The sequence below is a fragment of the Lacerta agilis genome, chromosome 3, assembly GCF_009819535.1.
Source record: "Lacerta agilis isolate rLacAgi1 chromosome 3, rLacAgi1.pri, whole genome shotgun sequence".
Classification (NCBI taxonomy): domain Eukaryota; kingdom Metazoa; phylum Chordata; class Lepidosauria; order Squamata; family Lacertidae; genus Lacerta; species Lacerta agilis.
The window spans coordinates 100,967,124-100,987,973 of NC_046314.1; the positions used below are offsets into that span (position 1 = coordinate 100,967,124).

The 20,850-nt window shown below is 45.6% G+C and overlaps 1 protein-coding gene across 1 annotated transcript in view; it reads right to left on the bottom strand.

The window, feature by feature from the left end:
* The window catches only part of PTK7 (protein tyrosine kinase 7 (inactive)), a 103,924-nt gene that overhangs the window by 82,851 nt on the left and 223 nt on the right, over nt 1-20,850 (bottom strand). The gene's annotated exons all lie outside the window — the stretch shown is intronic.

The window sequence follows — 20,850 nt, forward strand, 5'->3', positions numbered from 1 at the left end:
ATGCTTCGCTCTTTAATAGCTTGCATGCTAAAGAGGTCAAAACCACCGCTTTTCTTTAATGGCAGGAACCTGGAAGTCTTAGCAGCTCTGCTGACTTGCCATCTTTCCAACAGCGACTGTCCCACAAGCATCCCGTCGGCACAGACCCTGCACAGCTTGTTCTGCAAGGAACACACCTTCCCAGGGCTTCTTCCAAAGGAATCAGACTGCAATCTAAGCAGATAGCCAAGCCAAATATCTTGACACATGCACAAGGTCAAATGCTGTGTATCTCAGGCTCTGGAAAGTTCAACAAGACAGCCAGACGTTCTCCTCAATTAAACTTTAACCAAAATTTAAAAAAAAATAAACAAATAAACTGAAAGGTCTGGATAGTTTTAAAGCAAACAAACAAAGGCCACACATTCCTGTCCTGAAAATGATTAAAATGTATGTGTTCAAAATATACTTATGCAAACGATGGCTTACAGCTTAGCCTTGCATCGCTTAGCTGAAATGTTTTGTGCTTTAGGACAGAACGGAAAGAGATCGAGAAAGCAGGGAGAGGTATGAATCAGAGGGTAAGAACATAGAAGAGCCTACTGGATCTGGCCAGTGGTCCATTAAGTCCACCATCCTCTTCTTAAGAGAGGACTGTGGAAAGAAAACCTGGAAGCAGGACCCACCCAAGCTGCTTAGGGTGAGTTCCTACAAATGAAGCAGACCCAGAGGGATGGGGATCCCAGCAAATGGAGAGGCAGAGAAAGGCCTGTGCTTCTGCTTATTCCACACACACACTGCTTCAGACAACTGTCCCTCCCAGTCTTCAGGCTGAAGGAGAGTGGCTGGGAGGAGACCGTTCTGCAAGACAACAAATGGTCCCCGTTTGAAAAGCAATAAACAGCTGCTAAGAGAGGAGGGTTGGGTGGTAGACAGAAGCTATGGAACGAAGGGGGGAGAGAGAGAGAGAGAGAGAGAGAGAGAGAGAGAGAGAGAGAGAGAGCGCATGCTATTTTCTCCTCCAGGCAAGAAAGACAGGAAGGCCACCAGGAGAAGATCAGGGAACCTGATAAATGTCTGGAATGCTATGTTGGAAGTCTGCAGTACAGCAGCGGCGCTTATGCTGCAAACAAGTGCCCTGTCCCATATCTGTTTAATATTGCCAGTGAATAGCTCTACTCAGGAACCAATGGTCTTGGGGTTGCACTCAGGTCCTGCTTGTGGGGTTCTTCTTCTCCCAGGGATGTATCTGTTTGGCCACGATGAAAACAGGATACTGGGCAAGACGGGCCACTGGCCTGATTCTGCAGGCTGATGCCCTCCTATATCCTACCTAAGTTGCACTGAGGCTTCCCAATGCTCTGGGATGCATGGTCATCAACACTAGAGAAGGAGAAACTGAGTTTTTTGCTGCTGTGGTGGCTGCTTCTAGCAAGGGTCAGGTTATACATAGATAATTGAATGCATCGCGCTGCATATTTTGGGCTCTCAGGTTCCTTACTTCACAGAAAGTGATGCACCTAATACAAAAAGCAGCGGCTCCGATGAGCTCATGCCAGCGTATTAGCCTTCTTACTAGGCTAAGGCTTTTTAATTGGATTTGTGCTCTTGATAGTAGCTTATGGGCTGAACTACTTAAATTTTAGCTGGATCTGTTCCGCATAACATCTCAAGTGTTTCTCAATCTCAAACACAAACTTCAATCTGCAAACTAGAAGCAAAGGAACAAGCAACTACTGTACTACAGGTCTAAAAGGGGATAGGGAGTTAGGTGGTTTTTCCAGAATTTTTTTGTGGTACCCTAAATTGACTGGGATTTTATTTAGCACGTTTAACTGACTTGCTAAATAAAATCCCAGTCAATTTAGGGTACCACAAAAAATTCTTTAGTAAATACAGTCATACCTCAAGTTGTGTCCGCTTCAGGTTACGTCTTTTCAATTTGCGTCCCGCGGCAACCCGGAAGTACTGGAACGGTTACTTCCGGGTTCGCCACTTGCACAGACACAACGTTTCTGGATTCAAACACTTCGAGTTGTGGACGTGCCTCCGGGACAGATTATGTCCGCAACTCGAGGTTCAACTGTACAACCAAAGGGAGGCGTTATGTCAGCCTTTGCCAGCCAGATGCTATTTTAGATGTTTTGGGCTACCAATGCCACCATCCCCAGCCAGAACATGTAGTTGTACTCCAAAACATCTGCAGGGCACCTGGTTGGCAAAGGTAGTGTTGTGTTAATATATTTAAACAGCTTGTAAAATTACAAAAAGAAGAGTTTGGATTTGATACTCCGCTTTATCACTACCCGAAGGAGTCTCAAAGCGGCTAACATTCTCCTTCCCCTTCCTCCCCCACAACAACAAACACTCTGTGAGGTGAGTGGGGCTGAGAGACTTCAGAGAAGTGTGACTAGCCCAAGGTCACCCAGCAGCTGCATGTGGAGGAGTGGAGATGTGAACCCGGTTCACCAGATTACAAGTCTACAGCTCTTAACCACTACACCACACTGGCTCTCAACACCAGTACTCCCAACTATGGTCACATCCATGCCATTCATTTGGAGCACATGGCTTCCTCGAAAGAGTCCAAGGGAACTCCTTCGCAGTGTTACAATTGCCAGCACGCTTAAACCAGAGATCCCGAGATTCTTTGCAGAAAGCCATGTGCTTCCAATGTATGGTGCGGAAGCGACCTGGACGTTTGATTGGGTTAGAAATTAGCCAGGCGCCAGGCGCATTTTGCAATTGACATGGGTCCAACTGCAAACATTGGGAGATCTCTGGATACCAGGTTTTTGACTGACATCTCCATCTGGCTGCCCCCTCCTGTTTTCTTAAGCAGGTAAGCAGAAGAGCTTATTTATTGCATTTACATCCCACCACGAATGACATGGTTCAGCCCCTCCTCATTTAATCCCCACAACGACCCTGTGAGGTAGGTCAAGAGGCTGTGGCTGACTCCAGTGAGCTTCATGACTGAGTGGGGGTTTCAGCCCTCATCTCCCAGGACCTAGTCTGACACCCAGAGAGTCCTTCTGCTATGGGGCAGCTCTATAAATTAAGCAGGTAAATAAATATGGGGAAAGCTACATGTCACTTAGAGAAGGATCTAAAATATTTTGAAGCCTAATTTTTGCCTTTTGTTTCCTTGTGCAACATTTTGCATGATGAACAGAACTCTTCATCCTGCGAAACGTTACACAAAGCAGGGGGTGTGGGGAAGGAGGAAAAATTTAAAATCAAAAAGTAGAAAAATTAGGCTGCTGTGGTTGTGAGGTCGGCTTGTAGACTCAGAGACTTGAAAGCTTACCACACTTCTGTGATATTTTGGTTGGTCCTAATAAAGGCATTAGTCAGCTGTGGATTTTGAAATTCTCTTACAGAGCAACAGTTGCTTTTAAAAAAAATTAATTATGGTTTACCATGAGGTATGAATGGGGCCATTGTTTAACTGAAAAGAGAGAGAGAGAAAGCACTGAAAACCATCAATATCTAAGGCATGGTGAAATTTAATGCATCTAGCTATTTCCCAGATATTAGTGGGGGAAATGTCAACTATGAAACTGCCCAGTTTGAATGGCAGGGCAGCCATTCATTATTTTACTAATTAAACGCCGCATTTTTGGAAATAGAATTTTCCATGGAAAAACAAAGTCCGCTTTCTACTACAGAAGATTTTCTGTCCCACATTTCTGCCTGAGAGAGAAAATCCCATCTCTCACAGCAAGTGACCTGGCTTCATCACTTTTGAAACTGTTATAAACAAAAATCTGTCCTTATACTAAGATATATAAGATAGGCACCAAATGGCTGCCTAAACAAGGGTTATAATCACCAAAACAGAATGCCTAGTTGCTATTTTTGGGCCAGATGGCTCTAAAGTTTTATCTTTCAATAAAACTTTTTTGGTTCCTGAAATGCATTCTGCTTGTGCAGATAAGGATCCCCAGGCATGCATCTCCAGATGATGGAGACATCAGGTGTCACCGTGTCATTTGGGCATCTTCACTCGTTCGCAAAGTGGCCAATAGCCAGGTGCAAAATGCGCCTGGCAAATTTCGAACGAACGCTGCTTATACCATTAGTAACAGGCAAGCCAAAGGTTCCCCATGTATGAGTTAAACAATTCTAGCCGTTAAGTCCCCTACACACAAACACAAAATGGAATTCCTCTAAAAATACCAGTGATGGCATCCGGTTCCGCAGAGAGCCCTGTGTAACAGAACCTGTCCACAACTATACAAACACACTTCTTCTTGTTGTTGTTGTTCAGTCGTGTCCAACTCTTCGTGACCCCATGGACCTGAGGACGCCAGGCACGCCTATCTTTCACTGCCTCCCGCAGTTTGGCCAAATTCATGCTAGTCGCTTCGAGAACACTGTCCAACCATCTCATCCTCTTGTCATCCCCTTCTCCTTGTGCCCTCCATCTTTCCCAACATCAGGGTCTTTTCTAGGGAGTCTTCTCTTCTCACAAGGTGGCCAAAGTACTGGAGCCTCAACTCCACACAAACAAACACACACATATTCATAATAAATTAAACTTCAAAAACTCCAGTTTCATAGCCAATGTGAAATAGTCTGCATTCCATTACCAAGAACTAGCTTTTAAGCATCCAGAGATGTGAATAAGTTTACTTACCAGCTATTGAGTTGGCTGTTTACTTATGCCACCCTATACTTGATAAGCCTGGGCTTTGATCTTAGGAATCTGAGCGGCAAGTCAGTAGAGAAGCAGGAAACTCACCTAACGTCCCTTAGTTACCTAAGGATATGCTCCTTTCATGTCAGTTTAAAGAAAAGGTCCTGGTGGTTCAAGTTCTAGGAAGTTCTAGTGTTCCTGTGCCCCCCCCCAAAAAAGCAACATGTGCTCTTGCTACATACATTCTCACATTTCTATAACAGAAAGGACTAATTTGTTGTAAAAGAAATTAAAAGAAAAGGTGTTGTTTTCAAATGAATATTCTGAGAAAAAGCTTTGGAAAGTGTGATAAAACAGAACTGCACCCCAACCCAAAGGAGCATTTACTGGGTTATAGGAGACTATCCAATATGGAATATGATAAATGTACAGAATTACCAACATCAACGAAAGTATTCAGTTGGACAACAAAGACTCGGGTGGCTTAATAGTTTGCTACCAGATTTACTACTCATAATTTACTACCAGATTTTCTTAAAAGTAAGCCCTATCTAAATGGATGGGATTTACTTCTATGTAGCCTGATCCAGAATGTGCAAATTTAATAAATGAATCAACTAAAACACACACTGCTCAGTAAATTGAGATTTCTTAATTGGTTGGGCAACCCTACTTAGACCAATGTGGTATACAGCTAAAATGCATCCATAAATCAAACTGTCAAGAGAGCTGGCGAGTTGCCACATATTTATAGCTCAGTTGGTAGAGCATGAGACTCTTAATCTCAGGGCCGTGGGTTCAAGTCCCACGTTGAGCAAAAGATTCCTGCATTGCAAGGAGTTGGACTAGATGACCCTCATGGTCCCTTCCAACTCTACAATTCTATGATTCTATGAGTTAGAGGAATATATATGTTTTGAAGTTACAGGTAGGTAGCCGTGTTGGTCTGCCATAGTCAAAACAAAATAAAATAAAAAATTCCTTCCAGTAGCACCTTAGAGACCAAGTAAGTTTGTTCTTGTATCGGAAGAAGTGTGCATGCACACGAAAGCTCATACCAAGAACAAACTTAGTTGGTCTCTAAGGTGCTGCTGGAAGGAATTTTTTATGTTTTGAAGGTGCAGGATATAAAATAAATATATCCTGTTAACTTAAACATGAGAAGATGTATACTTTCCTTATTTGAAGAAAGCTATAGCAATGCATATGCAAGAAGTACTGAAAAATGGACACGGTGTGTCTGGTTTATGATTCAATCCTTCGTATACTCCAAAGTAGCCCCAACGAGTTCACTGGGATTACTTCAAGCATACATTGGACTGCAGCCTTAATTCTCTTTGGCACTTAAAAAGTTTTAAGTTCTTTTGATTGTACACTACATAAACTTGTAGAAATGACTTGTACAGGGCCAATGCCACTGAAATGCAACCCTTAGCAATATTTGTATAAATGTTTAATGTTCATTTGCATACCAGAAGAGACTGGTGGCAATAAAAAGTGTTTCCAGAACAGAGGGCCACCTCTACACTTAAAAACTGCAGACTTTGCATTCAGCCGTGCCCAGGGCCAAAGTAAATACCGGGCACTAAGCACATCCAACATACTATGTTGACGCTGCCTAGGAATCTGAGATATTTACATGACCCCTTCATGTAAACCGAAAGCATTTCTGTAGCCCTATCAACCTAGGAAGCTGCCCTATAAACACAGCCTACTCCAATTGACAACCATCTCAGATAGGTCTCATGCGAACAGCAAACTTGCTCGGGGCCAAAGCAAAATAACAAGTTGTGTTGTTGTTGGTTTTTTTCAACGTGCAATTTTTATTTTCCTTGCAGCGGGAAGCATGATCTGTACAGGATCGTGGCTCCTACGTTATTCTTCCAAGTTAGCCGCTGCCTATGATACCTGAACTTCAGCTTCAAAGGTAAAGGGTCTTGCTTACACCTGCTGACTTGAGATCCATTGATTCCCCCCACCCCATAGGCTATATAGGTTTCAACCGTTTATCGCAGGTAGCATTTACTGCAAGTTGTTTCTTGGCTGATCAGAAGGTGCAGACTTTTCTGAATGCATTATCTCTGCACCTGTCACTACTCATACATCATTTATGCAGCACCAAAAGCATACTTAGCGGCTGCTATAAAGGATGCAATGGCGTGTGGTGAATTTTGTTTTGTAGGGGAACAGTTAGGGCCAGAGGTACCGTATTTTTCTGTCTATAAGGTGCCCCCATGTATAAGATGCCCCCTATTTGGGGAGACTCAGATTTAAGAAAAGGGGGAAGATGATAAGACGCCCCCCTAATTTTTGACATTATTTTTTAGGGGGGGAAACCTAGTCCTTTACATGGAAAAATACGGTAAATGAATATGGGGAAAGCAAAATGTCACTTAGAGATGGATCTGTAATATTTCTCTTGAATTTGTTTTATTCTGGATTGTTTTGTCTGATGTTTTAATGATGCTGTAAACTGCTTTGGGATTGGTTCTTTAAAATATAAAGCAGAAATGAGATGAAATTATTATTTTTATTATTAATACATTTTCGGGGGGGAATGGTGCCTAGACATTCTGTTGTGGCGACCATAACCTAGGTTTAAGGTGCCATTCGTCAATTAGCTTATACGGTCGTACCTTGGTTGCCAAACTCGTACGTTTCGGCTCCCGAATGATCGAAAACCAGAAGTGAGTGTTCCGGTTTCCGAATGATTTTCGGAAGCCGAATGTCCTGCGCAGCTTCCAACTGGCTGCAGGACGCTCCTGCAGCAAATCGGAAGCCGCGCCTTGGTTTTCGAACGGTTCCGTTCGACTCCCGGAACGCATTCTGCTCCAAGAACCAAGGTACAGCTGTGTATGTTAATCTCTTAACTCTGCTTAGCACAAGTGTTCATGAATACAAGGAAGGAGTCTTCAAGAAGCAACCTACACTACAAAGCACATTGCAAACTACTCTCCTTGCTGGAAAGGAACATAGAGCCTGTTCCTCTACATTTCAACCCTGTCTTGAGCAGAAGTGACTCTTGGGAGTAGTCCAACTCCCCTGAAGGGAACCTGCTGTTCTCACATCAGTTCACCGTCTTGCCGGCCAAGAGACTCCAGAGATGTGCACCTGCCAAACAATGTTATTGCAATTTATTTGGTGCTTTCAGCACTTCAGAAAGGGCTACCTTATTGCGTTTTAGGAAGCAGGTGGCATATGCTAACACAGTGGCCTTGAGATGTTCTATTAATCAAGGGCAAAATACAACTGGGGGCACGAGGGGAGCAAGGGGAAGGCTTGGGCCTGTCACAGTGTCACAAGTCATATCCCTGGATAATCTCTCTCTTTGATTTTGATGCACAACTTGCAGGCGCATTTATTGGCTTGTGAATTCTGCCAGCATTGCTGCAGAGGAAAAGTACCACTTGTCAGAATGACAGAAACGGAATTATCGCCTCTCGAAAACGAAAGACACTGTGATGGTTTCACTTGGCCTAAAAATACTGAATTCTTGGGTCTGAAGTGTCCAAGGACTGAAGTTCTGCAACCCCATGGCAAATTCCATCTAAAACCAGCTTCTCTAAGCCATGGCATGGCTTTCGCATTTTGCTTAATACGTCTGAAGTCCTAGCATTCTTAGCTCTCAAATCTCGGAAAGTAGTACAAGCATGATGTAAGGAGCAGTGAGGTTGCAAAGGTTAGTAACTCTTCCCAAAATTTTCCTCATCATCATCTGTGATAGAGTAGACGAAGCTTTGTGGCCACCTTACAAGAGCTGAATCACAGGCTCTCCCTATTTATCATAAACCACTCATCACAGTGAGGGACACGGGTGGCGCTGTGGGTTAAACCATATAGCCTAGGGCTTGCTGATCAGAATGCTGGTGGTTTGAATCCCCGCAATGGGGTGAGGTCCCGTTGCTTGGTCCCAGCTCCTGCCAACCTAGCAGTTCAAAAGCACGTCAAAGTGTAAGTAGATAAATAGGTACCACTCTGGTGGGAAGGTAAACGGCATTTCCGTGTGCTGCTCTGGTTTGCCTGAAGCAGCTTAGTCATGCTGGCCACATGACCCGGAAGCTGTACACCGGATTCCTCAGCCAGTAAAGTGAGAGGAGTGCCGCAACCCCAGAGTCGTCCACGACTGGACCTAATGGTCAGGGGTCAAACTACAGTATGAGAGCCAGTGTGGTGTAGTGGTTAAGAGTGGTAGACTTGTAATCTGGGGAACCGGGTTCGTGTCTCCGCTCCTCCACATGCAGCTGCTGGGTGACCTTAGGCTAGTCACACTTCTCTGAAGTCTCTCAGCCCCACTCACCTCACAGAGTGTTTGTTGTGGGGGAGGAAGGGAAAGGAGAATGTTAGCCGCTTTGAGACTCCTTCGGGTAGTGAAAAGCGGGATATCAAATCCAAACTCTTCTTCTTCTTCTTCTTCTTCTTCTTATTTCCATTTAAGCTGGGAATGCTGAGAACCACCAGGTAACTGAGCTTGTTTTCCTCATCCCTCTTCACCCCCTTTTCCTTTTGTGTTGTGCCTTTTAGTTTATAAAACAAGCACGAAAACAAAAGGACTTCTCCACATGAATCAGTAATCTAGTACAGTGGCCCCTCAGGTTACGTTACCTTCAGGTAACGTAATTTTCGGGTTGCGGACGTGGCAAGCCCGGAAGTTGATTCTTCCGGGTTTCGCTCTGCGCACTTGCACAGAAACAGCATCTCTACTTGCAGATTTTTCGGGGTACGTACGGACCCCTGGAACAAATTACATTTGTATCCAGAGAGTCCACTGTACTGGAGACAGGCTATCGCCTCTCTGATCAAAATGCTCAAGGAAATCTTGAGATGGCAAATGAAACTGAGTAAGCAACTGAAAGAGGAGGCATTGTAGTAACAGAATGTTTCAATGGACTCCGACGATGCCTCTCGCTCGGTCTAGATCAGTGTTCCCCAACCTTGGGCCTCCAGCTGTTTTTGGACTACAACTCCCATCATCCCTAGCTAGCAAGACCAGTGGTCAGAGATAATGGGAATTGTAGTCTGAAAACAGCTGGAGGCCCAAGGTTGGGGAACACTGGTCTAGATACAGGACAGAGAAGGGTGTGTGACTGTGTGCAGAAACTAGCCCAGTGTACAAAAGTAGCATTTGTTGCCCCGCTATTGCCGTGTGGCCCTTGGAAAGTTGCCCAGAATGGGAATGCGGCTTTGGGCCTGACCTAGGAATTAAAACAAGGAGTTCCTGGGCAGATTCCTAGGGTGGATTAAAGTTGTTCCTTAGCAAGGAATGTCATCCCCTGGGATTCAGTTTACCCAAGAACTACCCTAACCAGATTTCAGCAATTACTGAGTCAGAAGGATTAGTGAATGACTTAGTGGGGGTGGAAAGCAGCATTGTTTAGCCAGGAGAGAAGGATCTGGCTATCTACCTGGAAAGAGTAACTTAAACCACAAACCTGAGAAGCGGAAGTTATGTATTAACAAGGTTATTGTCCATCCTGTTCAATGGGAATCAAGTGAAACTAACTGATCCAACCCAATAGCTTTCTGCCTAGCTCAATATAATCTATTGGGGGAGGGGGGGGGGTCAAAAGGGGGGGTTTGCTTATAAAAAGAATTTTAATTTATGACATAAAGACTTATTGCAAGTAGCCTGCATGGAGAACATTGAGATGCCAAGAAGATAAAGAACTACACCACTTTTAGAAGACATCTGAAGGCACCCCTGTATTGGGATGTATGACATCTTGTTATGTTTTTATATGTGTTGGAAGCCACCCAGAATGGCTTACACCCAGATGGGTGGGTGTACTAGTAGTAGTAGTAGTAGCAGTAGTCTGGTCCACCCCCACCCCCTGTCCCCCAGTCAGATAACAAGCAGTGCCCAAAAACACAGCTTTTTAAAATGCGGAAAGGAGCAGAGCTGCAAGCTCTGAATATCGGTTCTTAGGGGCACAAAAGGCCCTTCCCACAGACACATCCAGCATTGCTAAAGTGCAGCCTTGTGGTTATAAACAGAGCTTGAAAGCGACAAACATTTCATTAAACCGAGCGGGCGAGAATGCACATTCCAGTCAAGATGGCTTTTCAAAAACAGGAGAGCTTTCAAAAGTGTTCATTAGGGTGCCAAAGAAAACACAGTAGTACTCTGCAAGAGTGTGTGAGGGAAAGAGCCATTTGCGAATATGGGCAACCTACAAGCCGCCCGAAATCAGGGTGGAAGCCTAGCCCTGCCCAATAACTACTGACAGGTATGCCAGACTCCCATTACCCCATGGCCAAAAAGAGTTTGCGGGGGGGGGGTGGACACACACAAGAATCTGGGACTGTTAGCAAGAGGCAAAGAGAAGTTCCTACCCTCTGGCATCTAACAACAGAGGCATGCAACCTTACGTATGTAATCTGGCAAAAAAGCACCACCCTCCTATGGGTTAAGTGCCCACAAGGTAACTACTCTCAAAATGCACTTAAGAGTCATGTTTCCAGCATTCCTTTCCCTCCTGTGGTTATGCAGGGAGTAACAGGATGAATGAGAGGGGCAAAGGAATAGCATGAGAATGGGCTGCTGCAGTGAGGAAAGACTGCAAGGAGGCAAAACCTGGATTTTGGGGGTGGGGGGGGAGCAGGAGCCTTCTGGCAGAACTGTTCTCTTATCAAGATCCCAGTCTAGTCGGCAGCTAACCCTAGAATCAGTGGGAAGGGACCCTGAGGGTCATCTAGTGCAGGGATATCCAACAGGTTGACCAGTCGATTGCGGGATCCTTTTCCTGGCCCCGTCCTCCATTTGTGCATGATCGCTAGAATGGAAGATGGAGTTTTCACTGTGAGGCTGTTTTTTTTCCCTAGCGATCTTTTAGTGAGCGACTTTCCTCCTTTCCCCTTTAATAAATTTTGACATTTTCTTTCCCATTTTTAGAAAAAAAACCACCAATAAAAAGTTCAACAACTTTGACCTGAACCCCTCAAAAAAGGGGTAGATCACTGCCAGTTTTCTATTTGCAGTTTCCTGGGAGTTGGACGTCCTTGATCTAGTGCAATGCAGGAATCCTGCCCACAACCGTCCCTGGGTGGGCTCGAACCGCCAACCTTCTGATTAACCTTCTGACTTGTTGTGCCACTGGGGGCAACAGCTATGAAATTACAAAGGGACTCTACAGAGAATGCTGCTGAGTAGTCCACACTTTGTGATGTCTGGAAAGCATTCCCCAAAATGGCAAAAAGTGATCGGTTCAGAGCCCATTGTGTATACTGCAGCAGCCATTCTGCTAACACAAGCCCCCAATCTTTGAGAAGAGTCAAATCCAATGGGTAGCAGCTTGGGCCAGCAGAATCCTCAAGCCACCCGGTTGTGCTTTCCCAAAAATATTCAAAGGTTAGATTTTGGATTAGCATTCCATGCAAGGGGAATTTTCGTTTGTGGCTCAGCCACTAAGAACACTGCTTTATATATTTTAATGACCAAAAGTGAGGAGTGAGGAGGAATTAAAGAACCTTTTAATGAGGGTGAAAGAGGAGAGCGCAAAATATGGTCTGAAGCTCAACATCAAAAAAACTAAGATCATGGCCACTGGTTCCATCACCTCCTGGCAAATAGAAGGGGAAGAAATGGAGGCAGTGAGAGATTTCACTTTCTTCGGCTCCATGATCACTGCAGATGGTGACAGCAGTCACGAAATTAAAAGACGCCTGCTTCTTGGGAGGAAAGCAATGACAAACCTAGACAGCATCTTAAAAAGCAGAGACATCACCTTACTGACAAAGGTCCATATAGTTAAAGCTATGGTTTTCCCAGTAGTAATGTATGGAAGTGAGAGCTGGACCATAAAGAAGACTGATCGCCGGAGAATTGATGCTTTTGAATTATGGTGCTGGAGGAGACCCTTTAGAGTCCCATGGACTGCAAAAAGATCAAACTTCTCCATCCTTAAAGAAATCAGCCCTCTGTGCTCACTGGAAGGGCAGATCCTGAAGTTGAGGCTCCAGTACTTTGGCCACCTCATGAGAAGAGAAGACTCCCTGGAAAAGACCCTGTTGTTGGGAAAGATGGAGGGCACAAGGAGAAGGGGACGACAGAGGATGAGATGGTTGGACAGTGTTCTCGAAGCGACTGGCATGAGTTTGGCCAAGCTGCGGGAGGCAGTGGAAGACAGGAGTGCCTGGCGTGCTCTGGTCCATGGGGTCATGAAGAGTCGGACAAGACTGAACGACTGAACAACAACAACAACAACAACAACAACAACAACAAATGACCAAAGATGGCGCACTGATTATGCAACCTGAGGACATATAGTAGCCTATCTAGTCCAGATCCCCATTCTCATAATAGTCAGCCGGATAACTAGCAGAACCAGAGGACAACAGCACACTCCCTCCCCACTTGTGATTCCCAGCCGTTGGCATTTAGAGGTATACTGTGTCTGACAACGGAGGTAAAACATATTAAATGTGGCTAGTAGCCACCAAAAACTTATCTGCCTTATCCTCTCCTAAAGCCATCTGAGTTGGTAGGCATATATATGAACTCTTGTTTTCCAATGCAAAGGGGGGAGGGGAGGAAAACTAAGAGACCATTAGGAGAGTTCTCTGCACAACCACAGGCCCAAAATAAGTAGCTGAAGGGGGTTTTGTTTTTGTTTTTTAAGAACATCTGGTTTATTAAAAACGACCTTTCTGCTTTTGCCTCCATTAATTTAACTGGGGTGCTAACTTTCAAGGCCAAAGGTACTTTGATCACTTGAGCAGGCAGAATGTGCAACGAAGTGGGAGTGAAGGCAAAAGTGAAGGAGGCGCCTGGGATGCAGCAGAAACAGAAACAGCAGGCAGCAAAGGAAGGGAGGAAAGAGGAGACCAAAACTGAACAAGGCTCAGGAAGACCGTGCAACTGGAACAAAACAGCAACGGGACCCGAAAATTGTTTTTTTATACATTTGCAGAGGAAAAAATGACCATGGGTGGTAATGTCCATTCAACAATATTGGCGCATTAGAAAAGCATGCATGCATTTTATGGAGAAGTATTCCACCCGCACCCTTGCAATTTACAGAACGAGAGTGGCTTTAAAGTACGGAGCAACGCAGAATCCAACACTGGGCAGGAGCGCTTCCTAATAGCTTTGATTCCCTGCTCCCAGGCTTCATGTCCTTCTTGACCCAAGAAAGCAAGTTAAACGGAATGAGCGCTACTTTGTTGAGTCCTGGAGAAACAGGTATCATCTGTGCTTTGAATCAAAGTTGTTTCGCTGATGGCCGACTGCCAATGTAGTCTAAACCAATACATCCAATACAGCGTCTAGATCAAGGGAGGTAATAGTACCACTATATTCTGCTCTGGTCAGACCTCACCTGGAATACTGTGTCCAGTTCTGGGCACCACAGTTCAAGAAGGATACTGACAAGCTGGAACGTGTCCAGAAGAGGGCAACCAAAATGGTCAAAGGCCTGGAAACGATGCCTTATGAGGAACGGCTTAGGGAGCTGGGTATGTTTAGCCTGGAGAAGAGAAGGTTAAGGGGTGATCTGATAGCCATGTTCAAATATATAAAAGGATGTCATATAGAGGAGGGAGAAAGGTTGTTTTCTGCTGCTCCAGAGAAGCAGACACGGGGCAATGGATTCAAACTACAAGAAAGAAGATTCCACCTAAACATTAGGAAGAACTTCCTGACAGTAAGAGCTGTTCGACAGTGGAATTTGCTGCCAAGGAGTGTGGTGGAGTCTCCTTCTTTGGAGGTCTTTAAGCGGAGGCTTGACAGCCATCTGTCAGGAATGCTTTGATGGTGTTTCCTGCTTGGCAGGGGGTTGGACTGGATGGCCCTTGTGGTCTCTTCCAACTCTATGATTCTATGATCCATTCACATGTAACTCTAGGGGTAGTAAACAAGGGGCCCTCCTAATATTGTGGACCACAACTCCCATTATATCTGACTAGCTCATGAAGGATGATGAATGCTCTACTTCCATGCTTGAAGGCAGTTTATGCTTCTGAATACCAGTCTCGGGAAACCACAGGAGGGAAGAGTGCTCTTGTGCTCAGGTCCTGCTTAGGCAGGCATGGCCAAACTTGGCCCTCCAGCTACGGATGATGGGAATTGTAGTCCCAAAACAGCTGGAGGGCCAAGTTTGGCCATGCCTGTGCTTGGGGGTTTCTCACAGGGTTGGCCACTGTGAGAACAGGATGCTGGACTAAGATGGACCATTGGTCGTTCCTAGGTTCAATGGGCAAGCTGGCTGAAGCTGATGGGACTTGGAGTCCAAAACATCTGAAAGGCACCACGATGGTTGTTGGGTCCCTGGACATAACTCCCTTGCATGTTTCACTTTAAATATTTTGGGTTTAAAAAAAAAAAAAAGCAGAGCAGGATGAGAACACTTTGAGACATCCTACACCTCCTCCATCATCATCAAGCCACACAAAGGACTGCAAGGAAAGGTTTGTTGTCAAGACAGTGTGAAAAGGGGGAGGATTAGGTCTCTCATTCAGCTCAAAGTATGACCTTCATCACAAACATCTGCAGGGCTACTCCTAATATAGTTGCTTCTTTGCGAGGGCAGAGCATTCAAAACTCACACTTGCTGAATGCCTCACAGGTGGGCAAACAATAGCTTTATTTGCTTGTAATAAGATCCACACTCACAGAGCTACACTCAGCCATGCTCGGGGGCAATCAATACCTGAGAGCTGCACTACCTCTTTGAACTTCATGAAGACGGCAAATTTTTAACATCTTGTACATTACTCTTGTATGGACTCATTTTCATGGGCCATTATTTGCTACCAACGGATTGTAAGTTGCATGTACTGTACACTGTACACAGATTTTAAAATAATTCAGTTGCCGAAAAGGTGAGGAAGTTGCCTGGGTATGAGCTTGCGTTTTTTTCTGGATCGCAGATCAGTTTTCTGTGAAAAGCACTGGAAGTGGAAGCTGAAATGTTTGGCCTGGCATTAAGGCATGAATCAGCAGTGAAGGCAGCAAACAAAGGGAGGGGGGAAGAGGACAGCTTTCCCGTTCTTTACAGAAACACGTAAAGCTTGAAAGGAAGCATGGGGGAAAACTGGGACCTAAAAGAGATGAGAAATTCACAAAGTTATGTATAGTAGCCCAAGGTTTGTTAATTACTACATAACAAAGTTCAAATGAAACGTGGCGATTTTTCCAGACTTCATACCTAGGTGAACAAAGCAATGCTAGGCAAGGAATGCGGTATTCTACTACTGACTAGGCACACACATGCCAGGCCTCAGCTCTGCATCCCCCTGCAGATGTTACCTCCGGTGTTAAGGATAGCATAAGGGCTGCTTTTACAACTTAACAGCTACCTTACTTCAAAGGTTTCTTCCATTCCATCCAGCGAGCCCACAATGCTGCCCTGTAATTTCAACTAATCACACCAGCATCATTTTCATGCATTTCCACCCTCCTTTCATGGGTTATTCTTGTACTTGTGCTTACTTGCCCTTGGCATCTATTTTGAGGAACGGCTTAATATTTAAGCACTTCAGAAATGTAATGCGTTCAGCCGCATGATGCATTTTCGGTATCTGCTGGAAATAATGTAAATACAAAGTCCTAAAGCAGCATCCCAGGCGCAGTAGGCAGCTGCTAACATTTCCCCGTTTAAAGGTTTAGAAAGATGAAGCACACCCGGTCAGGGGAGTGAGCGAGTGCTGCAGGCGTCCTGTATTTCACAAGAAATAACTGGGCTTTTGTGATCAGTTTCAGATGTATTGTACTTGCATTCAACAAGATCAGGGTTTCCCAAACTTGGGTCTCCCAGTTGTTTTCGGACTACAACTCCCATCATCCCTAGTTAGCAGGACCAGCGGTCAGGGATGATGGGAATTGTAGTCCCAACAACAGCTGGAGACCCATGTTTGGGAAACCCTGAACTAGATGCTCTCCTATATATGGAGAAGAAAATAGATGGACACTTTTCTAGCCTATCAGGCCCTTGGAATGGATTCAGGCGAACATCATGCATTCATGCGATTGCACTCAGAAGGCGGTCACATTTGTTTTCAAGAAAGCTTACTCCAGGTAGGTGTGCATAGCCTGCAGCCTATGCTGGATGATCTCGGGTCCTCCTGGAATCCATGATACAAGTTAGTTATAACTTAAGTCCCACCGAGTTAAACTGGACTCAGGTTCAACAGCCCGAATCTAATCAACTTCTTGTCGTAATGTCCCTTCCAATCATGCTCAAGATGGCCAATTCTCACTGCTGATCCCTCATAGAATGGTAAGAGTTGGAAGGGACCACGAGGGTCATCTAGCCCAACCCCCTACAATGCAGGAATCTTTTGCCTTCAAACCTCTTAATGGTTGGGAATTGGAGATATTTGGGTTGTAACCAACTTCTGCCTGCATAATAGGACTCCCCCCCATCTGCTCCAGAGAGGCAGATGATAATAAGACTGGGGATGCAAAGAGAAAAGTCATTGTGCTACCAGGACACCTCTGCTGGATACAACCCTTAGGAATTACAAGACCCCTCTGCCATCAGAAATATAGGTAAAGGTAAAGGGACCCCTGACCATTAGGTTCAGTCGTGTCAGACTCTGGGGTTGCGGCACTCATCTCACTTTATTAGCCGAGGGAGCCGCCATACAGCTTCCGAGTCATGTGGCCAGCATGACAAAGCCGCTTCTGGCGAACCAGAGCAGCGCACAGAAACACTGTTTACCTTCCCGTCAGAGCAGAGCCTATTTATCTACTTGCACTTTGGCGTGCTTTTGAACTGCTAGATTGGCAGCAGCTGGGACCGAGCAACGGGAGCTCACCCCGACGCGGGGATTCGAAACCGCCAACCTTCTGATCGGCAAGCCCTAGGCTCAGTGGTTTAACTCACAGCGCCACCAAAGAATCCCAAAAAGGGTGATGAATGAAACCATGAATAGGAAATCAACGTTCTCAACATTTCTGCCTACGGGATCTTCCCACCCAATATTCCAAGTGCAACTTCAGTGCTCCAGAAAATCTTCAATGTGGGGTTCCGCAGGGCTGAATCCTATCCCCTACGTTGTTTAACATCTACATGAAACCGCTGGGTGGGGTTATCCGGAGGTTCAGAGTACGTTGTCACTCAGCTCTATTTCTCCTTTACATCTGCAGGTGAGTCAGTGGAAGTGCTGGACCAGTGTCTTGCCTTGGTAATGGACTGGATGAGAGCCAACAAACTAAAGCTCAATCCAGATACGGTAAGACTGAGGCAATGTTTGTGGGTGGTTCCCTATACCAGATGGGTAGGAGATCGCCTGCTTTTGATGCTGTTGCACTTCCTCTGAAGGAGCAGGTTCATCGCTTGGGGGTACTCCTGGATCCTTTGCCGTCGCTCGAGGTTCAGGTGGCCTCAGTGGCCCAGAGTGGCTTCCATCAGCTTCGGCTGGTGGCCCAGCTATGCCCCTATCTGGACAAGGATAGCCTAACTACTGTTGCCCATGCTCTGGTACCCTCAAGGTTAGATTACTGCAATGCAGTATATGTAGGGCTGCCTCTGAAGACGGTTCAGAAACTTCAGCTAGTGCAGAATTCAGCAACCAAGTTGCTCACTGGAGCAAGACGGTCTGAGCATATTACACCGATCCTGGTCAAGCTGCACCAGCTACCAATTAGTTTCCAGGCCCAATTCAAAGTGCTGGTTTTGACCTATAAATCCTTAAATGGCTCACGACTGCAATACCTCAAGGACTGCCTCTTTCCATATGAACCTACCCGGACCCTGAGAACATCTTCTGAGGCCCTTCTTCGTGAGCCTCCTCCTCCAGAGGTCTGGAGGGTGGCAACACGAGAACGGGTCTTCTCTGCAGTGGCTCCCAGTCTGTGGAATGCTCTCCCCAGGGAAGTTCACCTGGTGCCTTCATTATACACCTTTGGGTGCCAGGCAAAAATGTTCCTTTTTAACCAGGCCTTCGGATGATTTGATTGACATCCAATGCCCTTTTAAAATGTGGGGGTTTGAGGGGGGCGGATATTGGGTTGTTGTTTTTATTTTGATTATGTATTTCGTGTTTTTATATTTTGATTTTATTTTGTGAACCATCCTGAGACCTCCAGGTATAAGGCAGTATATAAATTCAATAAGTAATAATCTAAGTAGGAGGGCATTTTTTCCTCAATTCCAAAATAGCCTACAGTTGACCTTGCAGTAGAGCAGTTTTTGGGGATGCACAGAGGGGGAAGGGTAGAAACTGGAAGTCCTGTTGTGCAAGCAAGCAGATTTCCATTGTGCCAGAAGGCAGACATAAGTAGATGCCACTCTGTATATATAGATATTTTGAGATTAATTTTAAATTCAGAATGAGATTTTCCACCATTTTAGGTACAATATCCTGAAAATTGAATATTGCACATGCACAAGATTTGGAACTTCTAACACAACAGCCAGCATGGTATTTTGCATCATAAGAGTACTCTGGGAACTATCTATGAAAAGCATTAATTGAACATCACTGTTAAGAGAAGCTGAAAAATACTTTCCACTGTGAAAATTCTACATTTTTTACCACCTCAAATGTACCAACTTTGTGCAACTCTCTCTTGTGTGGCAGCACAACATATGAGCAAGCATTTCTATTGTTCCTTGGAAGGAAAATGTGCCGGGTGAAAACAGTAATAGGTTATCTCGTCTTATTTTGCACGCACTATACCAACTAATTCTTCATCGCGTGAAGCAGAAAGGTAGGGCTCCATTAGATTATCCTCCCCAAGATCTAAATTGCTGCAAGAACTTTCTCCGACTTGTAATATCAAAGAACTGCAACGGGACGTTGTCTATGCAGTTGCACAACATGCCAAATATTGATTCAACATACCTTTCTGCCTGTGCAAGTTATATACGGGTTCAATCCCTAACACAGAGAGACTTCACCCATAATCAGGTTCATGACCTGCCTGATGTCAACACTAGGAATCAGTTATTGCATTATCAGCCAAGTATGTGGGAGAGCAAGTGCTTCTCTAATAAAAATTGTTCTGAAGAGTTTGTTGACGACTGAATTGAAGTAATCAATTCTCTGCTGTAAAGAGGTTCAACAGCTAGGTCTGCAAAGCAGTTACTGGAACTTTAATATTCAAGGTCATTAAACATACTGAGAACTTCTGTGTTGTCTCCAATAGTCTGAGAACCAGACAGTCGATAAACTCAGGATTCATTTCCCAAATCTGCAGCGCCACCCAAATCCAACAGATTCATTCTGAAGTTTGAGCCCTACAGCTTTTGTCCTGGCGATTAGGCTGAAGCTTATCAGAATGGCCCCAGTAGTTTCAAACTCTCATTAATGGAGGCGGCTACAAACCAGAGATCTGCAAAGCTCCGGGATCCTGCGGACTTCTTACCGAGGTTTAAAGCAGTCCAACAAAGGGCACAGCGGCCTCCTGCAATTCTCCCTCGTTGTGACCAACCTGTGAAGAAACTAAACCAACTACCTTCCTACAAATTCCCTTCCTTGCACTGATAAAGAAGCCAAACAACCTAGGTCGCAGACGGGACAAGAATGTAATTTTAAGCTCCTCTGAAGACGCCAACTAGCGCCTGCTTCCCAAAAAGAAGAACCATTGGGGAGGAATTAAAAAGTATTTGCGTGTGTTCCCCTCGTTCCTCCAGCCAGCCAAAGCACTCCCAACCCCTCTCTCCCCGCTCCTTGCAGCAGTTTTCAAACCAGCACGTTAGAGGCAGCCAGGAGGAGGGAGGAGGAGAGACGTTGCCTGGCTCCCTGCTCGGGCAAGATCCCGCTGTTCAGTCTGAATGGCACCGAGCAATTGCTGGGCTTGCGTCTAATGAGGGAGGGAGGGAGAGAGGGAAGGAGGGGGAAACGCGCCCAGTCGTGGCGGGTGCAAAACCAAGGAGATAGGCAGAGGGATGGGAAGCGCTTTGGGGACCAAGAGGGGCTTGAATGGCTGGAGAGGGAGAGAGAAAGCGCGCGGCCGCTTCGCAAGCTCCCTTCCGACGCCTCACGGGCGGACACAAAGAAGCCCCGCGCGGAAAGGCGCCCGCTCGCCCTCCCTTCGACACACACCCGCGAGCTGCACGGCTCGCACTTTCTGGCACGCATTCTTCAGGGAAGACGCGCAGCTTGCCTCTCCACACACCCACACCAGTATCCAAGCCAATGCGTAAAAGCGCGGTGCTTCGCTCCCTCGCGCCAAATGGAAAGCGAGGAAGGAGGGAGCCCCGCGCGGGGCAGCCGGACGATGCATCTTCCAGGCCTCCGAGGCGGGCGAAGAAGGGCTCTCTCTCTCTCTCCCCAACCTACCCCAC